Source organism: Balaenoptera borealis (genome assembly GCF_965194805.1).
Source record: "Balaenoptera borealis genome assembly, chromosome: 3".
NCBI classification, from domain to species: Eukaryota; Metazoa; Chordata; class Mammalia; order Artiodactyla; family Balaenopteridae; genus Balaenoptera; species Balaenoptera borealis.
Window position 1 is genome coordinate 110,469,545 of NC_138866.1, and position 8,848 is coordinate 110,478,392.

Here is an 8,848-nt window from a genome sequence, read left to right on the forward strand (position 1 = left end):
AGGAGGGAACTAGTGCAGCTCTCACCTAACAAAGGTGTTGGTGTTGACTCACTAGTCTGCCAGGTGTGCTCACAGCCAAGCTCGTGGGATATTCTAGAGAATCCATAAATGGATACCCCTAGTCAGCCTACTCAAAGAATGCCCAGCTTTGCCTCAGCTAGCTGCCAGGTAACCAGTGCAGTGTAACCAAAATGTGCAAACAAGAATCACCATTCCCAGACTTAGGCACTTTCTCCCCTTCTCCCCTTCCTCTCCTTTCCCCTCCTGTTTCCTCCTCTCCCCTACCAACTGACTCCCTCAGATGCGAATAAACAATCTGCATGTAAAATAAATGTCTCTTAGTTATTCTTTGACACTGATTTCATTGGCATATGTCTTAACCTGAATGTGATTTATTATCAGTAAGCCACCAAAAAATGGAGCACTGCTAATTGCCAGACACTGGGTTGAGCACTTCAGATCATGATCTCATTTAATGCTCATAATGTAGCCTCTGTACATCGGTACTGAACTGAGTCTCAGAGACAGAGTTTTGGGTGAAATAGAAAAGAATAGCTTTATTGCTTTGCCAGGCAAAGGGGGCCACAGCAGGCTAATGCCCTCAAAACGGTGTGTCCCAATCTGGAGGCAGTAGTGAGGAGTTTCATAGTAATGGTTCAAAGAGGAGGGAGTGATCAGCTCGTGGACATTCTTCTGATTGGTTGGTGGTGAGGTAATTGGGAGTCAGCGTCTTCAACCTTCTGGTTCCAGCTGGTCTGGGGTCTATGTGCTTGTGGGCAGCAGACAGTTAACTTCTCCCACCTAGTGGGGGTTTCAGTATTTGCAAAACAGCTCAAAGATATTGTCATGTATGTCCCTTGAGGGGAGAACCAGGACCCTACCCCAAGGCTGCACTACTGTTTCTTGACTTCTCCTTCCTTGTCTCAGCATCCCCTCCCTTCCCTGATTAGCAACTGTTTGAACCTGACCTTTGGAACTCAGGGAAGATCATGAAGGCTGAATGAAGCCTATTTCCTGCAAACAAGAAAGGGGGAACACAAAAAAGCTTTTGTGTCCAGGTGTCCCACAGGGCCCTGCTTGGTTTCAATAACAAGATTTGAGGTAAGTACTCTTATCATTTCTAATTCATTGTTGAAGAAGTTGAAGCTTAGGATGTGGGCTACTCAGCTACCCTCTACGCTGCATTGTGACTGGGGGCTGGGATTCTGCAAACCTCTTTTCTGCTTTGCCTTGTCAGGCTCTGAAAACAGGGGGTGCAAGGAGAGAGGAAAAGGGACTTGCTCCTTCTCTTGGCTTCTTGTTCCTCTCAACATCCTCCCAGCAATGGCCCTTCCCTTCAGAGATTTGGGCTCCCACTCCACAGGGTCACTCCTGGCAGCTTTTAGATTCTGAGAACCCCAGTTTCTCCTTTGTCCCCCCAGCCATACAGGGGCAAAACTGCTGCTTCCTGCAGTTTTACTCTGTGTTCATGATGGGTTGCCTTTTTGCTTTTGTAGTCCTTCAGCACCAATTTAATCAATTCCCTATATTCAATTCTCTCTGGTAAAATAGCCAGTGGGTTTCTATTTTCCTGACTGATAAAGAAGTTAAATAAGTTACTCAAGGACACATAGTAAGAAATGGCCGAATTGGGATTCAAACCTAGTTCCCTCTGACTCCAGAGTGCCTGCTCTCCCCGACCCCACTAAGAGCTTCTCTGAAGCTGGCTTAGAGCCTCCAAGAGAAAAGAGACTCATCTGGCCCTAGCTTTCTTCAAGAGAGCCTGTTCCAACTAAAAAAAAGAATGGATATATGTATATGTATAACTGATTCACTTTGCTGTACACCTGAAACTAACACAACATTGTAAATCAACTATACTCCAATAAAAATTTTTAAAAAAAGAAAGCCTGTTCCAAAAAATTTTTTAAAAATCTTTATACCCATTAAAAACAAATAACTTTAAAGAAAAATGATTACTGGTGTGTGAAATGGAAAAATTTATGTTACATTCTGAAAGTGCTTGAGGATGATTACTTTTAATGCTGATTAAAATTCTGGATCCTTGAAATGAGTATTTTACATAGGCTAGTACAGTCATTAGAATGAACTTAAGTTTTAATATTTTAAGGGACAATTTACAACTTCATACTATTGTATGCTTTTGTAGTATATTCTAGGTTGTAATTAGTTGCTCAAAGAGCTGCATGAACTATGTAATGGATATCATACAGTTCATCTTGTCTACACCCAGTTTATGTACTTTAGAGTAAAGGGAACCTGGAGAAAACTCATGATTCCATTTCATCTGGATCCAGACTGGGAGCCCAGTTCCCAGCAAGTCCAGAGCCTGTTTCCTCATCTATAAATACCTATTTCCTAGTCCTAATATTAAAGTGAGGTCTATGAATAAACAATGGGCAACACAGAGAAGGCACTTGATATATTTTAGAGTTATTCTGTTCTTACATGCACCCGCGCAGCACAAGCCAGGGTAACCAAATGTTACTGGAAACTATAAAAGTAACACTGGGGAGCTCCCTGGTGGTCCAGTGGCTAAGACTCTGCACTCTCAGTGCAGGGGGCCCAGGTTTGATCCCTGGTCAGGGAACTAGATTTCACATGCCGCAACTAAGAGCCCACATGCCACAACTAAAGATCCTGCGTGCCACAAGGAAAATCCTGCGTGCCACAACTAAGACCTGGCGCAGCCAAATAAATAAATAAATACAAAAAAAAAAACCCAAAAACAAATAAAAGTAACACTGTATACCATGTATAGGATGAGAAGATAAAATATTCTAGAGATAAGTCTTTATCAAATTAATGGATAGATTTAATGCAATCCAAATCAAAATTTCAAGGGGTTTCTATAGTTTCAATAATATCATTTTTGTGATTATAAAAATAGTATAAGAACTTTTAAAATCATTAACCAAGATGGAAATATACAAAGTAAAAAGAAAAAGGTCCTCTCTAATCCCATCTGCCAGAGGTCTCCACTGTGAAGAGACTGGCATATACCCTTTTAGACTTTTCTCTCTATATAGAGAGATTTGTGGCTGAGATTCAGGCCTGATGAATGCTCACCTCTACCCCAGCCCCTCTAACAGGTGTAAGCCTAGCTCTCAGCTGTCAGGGACACTTCCTCCTGAAACGTCTCCTCCACTTTCCCCTTCCCTGCACCCCCACTGCTCCATCTTACTTTATTTCCTATGCTTCTCCTCCTTTCAAAGCATCCTGCCTCTCTTTGGGGTCAGTCTTCAAGTGAGTCATTGGTCATCTGTCTCTGTCCATCCACTGCTGAATGGGGCCCATGCTCTGGATCTGCAGATAGAGGGGGAAGGGGCAAGAAGCCCTCATCTTCATTAGACTCAGGGTAGAGTATCTGTATCAGCTGTCTAAGCTGTGTAACAAATTACCCCACAACTCAGAGGTTTACAACAACATTTATTATTGCATGGTTTCTATGTGTCAGGAATTTGGGTGTGGCTTCGCTGGGTCCTCTATAATCAAGATGTCAGCTGAGGCTGCAGACTTTTCAGGATTCAGCTGGGAGGGTATCTCCTCATGAGGCTGTTAGAAAGATTCAGTTCCCTGTGGGCTGTTGGTCGGTGGCCACCTTCAGTTTCCTGTCACGTGGGCCTCACCATAGGGCAGCTCACAACGGCGTTAGAACCAGCAAGTGAGAAGAGCCAAAGAGAGACGGCACTAGCAAGACAGAAATCACAGCCTATTGTAACCTGTTCTTGGAGTTGACATCCCACCACCTTTACAGCATGTTATTTGTTAGAAACAAGTCCAACCTAGGGACTGAGAAACACTGAGAAAGGAAAGAACTTCTATCGGGGTAACACCAAACTTACAGCCCAATCAAGGTCTGGATTTCTTAAAGTCTCATCAAATCCACTTTAAGATATTATCAAAGTAGAGTGTATTATCAAATCCACCTTAACTCCAATGTGTGGTCTTCAGCCTGAAAGTCAATTTTCTCATCACTCTATGCTACGAGGCCAGCTCTAAGCCATGCAGTGAAATGGCAGTGTCTTTGGGAATCTGGCCACCCCTTCGCCTCTTAGCAGCCCCTCTCTTTCACCTGCTGTCTCTGTGTCCTCTCCATTCCTCCCTCCTCCTTCTGAACCTCTTCTCAGAATAGTCCCTGATATTACACTCGGGCTGATCCGACACCTGGCTGACCATCCAGTGCTCGCTCACTGGCCTGTGAACAGCAGAGGAAACCTCTTTCAGGTGTCTGTCCTCCTGGTCCAGTATGCCTTCCACCTTGCACTTCCTCACTTTTCTGCCCTGTTTGGGTCTACACCTGTGCCCTTTGTCCTGTCCACAGCATCCAGGTTTTGGACTGTTTAATCTGACATCTGTATTAGCAAGGTCTAGGTGGGAAATCAGTACCTGCTCTGCATATTTTAGGCAGAGAGCTGGTTGCAAAGATATTGAAGGGGTAGGGGGAACACAGGGAGGAGGGATGACCCAGACATCAGGATGCTGGAGCCCACCAGCCCTCACTGCTGTTGGCCTGCTGGACTCCTTGCCGCTCGCTGCCGCTGACGGGGCTGCTCACCACCCTGCTCGCCGCTGCTAATGCTGCCAGAGGCCCCACCAAGGGCAAGAGATGATGCAGGCCGGTTTCTTCTCCTGCTTTTGGCTCCTGCCGGTGCTTCTCAGAGGCAGACTACCACCAAGAGCAGCTGGCAGGACAGTCTGAGAGATGCAGTCTGGACGCTGCCCCCGCCGCTGCTGCCGCCGGCGCCCATGCAAAGCCACGGAGTGCCACTCTGCACACAGGACCTGCTCTCTGGTCTTTGGCCCTTTGCCTTGGCAGCTCCGGAGAGCACCCTCCAGTTAGCCTCTCACCTGCAGAGGGTTCAAATGTTAACAGAAGCCAGAGGAAAGCATGGAATGAGAGGCCACACCCGCACAGGTGGGGCAGGCTCTGGGCTCATCCACTGCTCTGAACTTGGGGAAGGCTGGCCTTTCTCTACCACTGGTCACCAGGGGAGGGGGGTGCGGTCTGCAGCCAGGAAAACTCGTGCTTTGTTTTTGTGTCCTTAGCAGCCTTTCAGTTCAGCTTCCTTACCTTTTTTCAGTTTCGATTCATTCTATATTTCCTAGGAGATATGGTAGAAATCTTTGACTCTGGCATTACACAAAACAGGAAATTGCATTTTACGGAGTTTTATTATCTCTGGTACCCCTTTGGTCCTGGTGCACTTCTAAGTTGAATGTCTGTCTTTGAACAAGTGACGCATTTAGCAGGGATCCCGACATACTTGTTACTGACCTGACCCTGGATAAAGAAGTAAGAAACAAAAGGAAAGGAAAGAAAGAAACGGCCCAGTCCTCACCTTTAAGTAGCTCATGGTTTTGTTACGGAAGGAGGCTTACATGCATGCACCTTGGGAAAGCAAATAGGTGGAGTAAATTCTACAGTGTTAGGTATCCATTCTGAGGGTTACAGTTCAGAAGAACAATGTTTCTCCTTAAAGAAGGGATTATATTTGGAAGACAAAGGAGCGGGAGAGGTGAGTTCCTAGCACTGGACGGATAGCGCAGGGGACAAGTGAACAGACATATGTGGGTAGGCAGTGACATGGCTTAGCTGGATAGGAAAACATGGGGAATATTTTGGAGGGTCTTGAACATCTTTTGAGGAAATTGAACTTGAATCTAGAGCAGCCAACATGTGGCCGTGAAAACAATGACAGTTATAAAGCATCTTGTCATCATTCTGGTTCTAGAGAATAAAACATGCAGCCTAAAAAATGCAATCTTTTAATAAACATGACTCCAGAAATAAATTTAGTTCTATAAGCCTAATAATTATATTTTTATTAAATACTGACTCATTGGGTATCAAGTGGAAAATATTTTATCTTACTTCCCAATGTATTTTTTTCTCCTAAAATATCAAGTGTAAATATCCCTCACCATTCTAATCCATTTGATTCCTGAGTTTGGAAATTGCATTGAGATAGAGAGGGATACTGTGCTATCTAAATCTATTTGATTCCTGAGTTCGGAAAGTAAAGGAATTGAGTCTTAATTCAAAAAAGGTATCTTAGTCTATTCAGTGCCTGGATTTGTAGAGAGTGTTAGGACAGCAAGGCAGGTCTGGGCCAGATTTTCCAGTGTTCCCTCTTCCACTTCCTCCTGGCCCCCAGGGCTTGATCCAATCTGCCTGAGTTAATACTCAAGGCCCCAATCCAGGTCAGCATCTTCTACCACCTGGTCTTGGGTGAGGAAGCTGCTAATGAAGCCCTGAAGCCCACCCTCTACTCAAACACACACACACACACATACACACACACACACACACACACACCACACACACACTCTCGTTTTCAACCCTGAGAAGTGTCCCTCTAGTGGCCAATCTGTACAATACCCTGTGGAACAGGATGCTGCTGGAAGGGTGACATTTTATTAAAGTACCTCACAGCGGCTGCACTTCCACTTTTCTGAGAGGTAGGGGATGAAATGAAGAGGTTGGCTACAGCCAGATGGTGAAGGGGTTTATGGCTGGACTAAAGATGTTGCTCTTTGCTTTACAGGCAATGTGAGACGTTGGGCAAAACAAGTTTTAAAGTAGGGGTGGAAGTGACCCATCATATAAGGCAAGGCTTGCCTTCAGTACTTGGGTAACTGTCAGAGGATAAATGATGAAAATGCAAATAGCTGGCTTAAGAAATAAAAAATAAAAATAAATTAAAACCTCTTTGCATGTGCCCAGCTCGATGCTAAGCTGTGGGAAGGAACTGCCATCATTTTCCCAGGCTGAGGGAGGTAAGCACAGAAATCAGCTAAGGTGAAGGGCCCTTAGCAAGCCTGCACTGGTCCCTGCCCTCCTGCCCCACCTCCTCAATCACCAGGGATAGCTGTCTCCCCCTCCAGAGCTCCCCACACTAGGACACAGGGAAAGTCTATTAAAATGAAGGTCAAGAATCACTGGCAGAAAAGAGGAAGTTATCACCAAAAGACACCTTAAGGACTGTATCAGGATTAAATTTGACTCACGATAAGAATTCCAAAATAAGAGTGACTTCAGCAAACAGAAGGTTTTTTCTTCTCCTTGTAAAAGTCTGGAGGTAAGCAATTCAGGCCTGGAGTGGGGACCTTGTTCCTCAAAGTCCCCGGGATACCGCCTGCTTCCGGATCACTGTTCCACCATCCTTAGGATGTGGTCCTTATCTTCATAGTCCAACAGGGATGCTAGAACTCCAGCCATCTCCCAGGCAACAGGGTAAAAGAGAGAGCCAAGAAGGAGTGAAGAACATGTGCTAGCTATTTTTAAGGAAGTGTTCTGGAAACTGGTACAGCTCTTGTGCTTACAGGTCCTTGTCCAGGGGTTAATCACATGGCCCCACTAGATGCAAGGCAGGCTGAGAAGTTCTGGAAGCCGGGTGATAAAGTGTGTCTGCTGGGAGAGCATGGTCGGTGAGTCTCTCTGAATCCCAGCTAACAACCTGACCTTCTTTTTACCTTTTCTGCCCACACTTTCTTTGTGAGCTGCCTCACTGTCCAAGACGACATTGCAGCGACACCCCATAACCGCTCCTTCGAACGTGGTCGGCAATTACATGGGAGCCTTACTGCTTCTTCTTTACCGCCAGCGGCTCAAGTTCAGAGGGTTCCTCCTTACTTACAGCCCAGGCTAGGGCTATGCAGAAGCATTGGAATAAGCCCTTTATTCCCTAAAACAGGGATTGGCCAACATTTTGTGTAAAGGATCAGAGGGTAAATATTTCTGGCTTTGCCAGCCATAAGGTCTCTACAACTACCCAGCTCTGCTGTTGTAGAGTGAAAGTAACCACAGATAATATACAAACGAATGAGCATGGTGTATTTCAATAAGACTTTATTTTTGGACACTGAAATTTGTGTTGCATATAATTTTCATGTGTCAGGAAATATTATTATTCTTTAATTTTTTTTCAACCATTTAAAAATGTAAAAACTGTCTCATCTTCACAGGCCATGCAAAAATATGTGGTGGGCCAGATTTCGCACACAAGCTGTGGTTTACCAACTGCTGCCCTAAAAGATGAAGGTGTAGGCTAATCATTATAAATGAATATAGAGATGTCATATATCAATGACTAGCGCTGGCACCGAGCTAAGCCCTGTACACAGTCTTCACAATAACCCCATGATTGGGTTGCCTTCTGAGTCTGATTTTATAGATGAGGAAACTGAACCCCAGAGAGGCTAACTAACTTGGCCAAGATCACACAGCCAGCAAGAGTTCAGCCTCACTCAGAGTCTATGTCAAGTATTGTGTCACACTGACAAGAGTGCAGAGGCAGTGGGGAGACTGGAAAGAAAGAATGGAGAGTACAAGCAGGGGACATCCTGCAGCGTGGCTCACTGGCCAGATGCTTCAAGAAGACACAGGTGCCTGCCCAGAGGACCGTGGAGGTTAAGGGTAGACTCTGGGGTTAGAGACACAGCATGTAGGACCCTGGGAGCTCCTGCTCCTCCAGTTGGGGGCTTGAGAATAATTTTACTAAGCCCTTGTGTGAAGGCGCTGTTCTATAAACAATTTGCACACATTTCCTTTTTCATCCCTTTTAATGATCCCTCAGGGAGGTACTATCATCCCCAATTCATAGACGAGAAAACTGAGGCACAGATCAGTTAAGTAACTCCCCCAAAGTCACTCAGCAGAGCAGGATTATAGCCCAGGCCTCCCACCCAGAGCCCACCTTTTCGCCCCCTGTAAGTCATTGGTTTGACCTCGGTTACACAACAGAACCCCCTGGGCAGCTAGTTTACAAATATACAAACCTGGGTCCCACCATGCAGAGATTGTGATTCAGCAGGTGTGGGGAGCAGCCCAGGAATACGTGTGTTT

The 8,848-nt window shown here is 45.3% G+C and overlaps 1 long non-coding RNA gene across 1 annotated transcript; it reads right to left on the reverse strand.

The window, feature by feature from the left end:
* Nucleotides 1-3,409: 3,409 nt before the first annotated feature.
* LOC309624867 lies at nucleotides 3,410-6,311 on the reverse strand. Its single transcript, XR_014242181.1, has 2 exons — nucleotides 4,559-6,311; nucleotides 3,410-3,690 (listed from the first exon to the last, which is right to left on the reverse strand). It is a non-coding gene; the product is annotated as an uncharacterized lncRNA (long non-coding RNA).
* Between the last annotated feature and the right edge of the window lie 2,537 nt (nucleotides 6,312-8,848).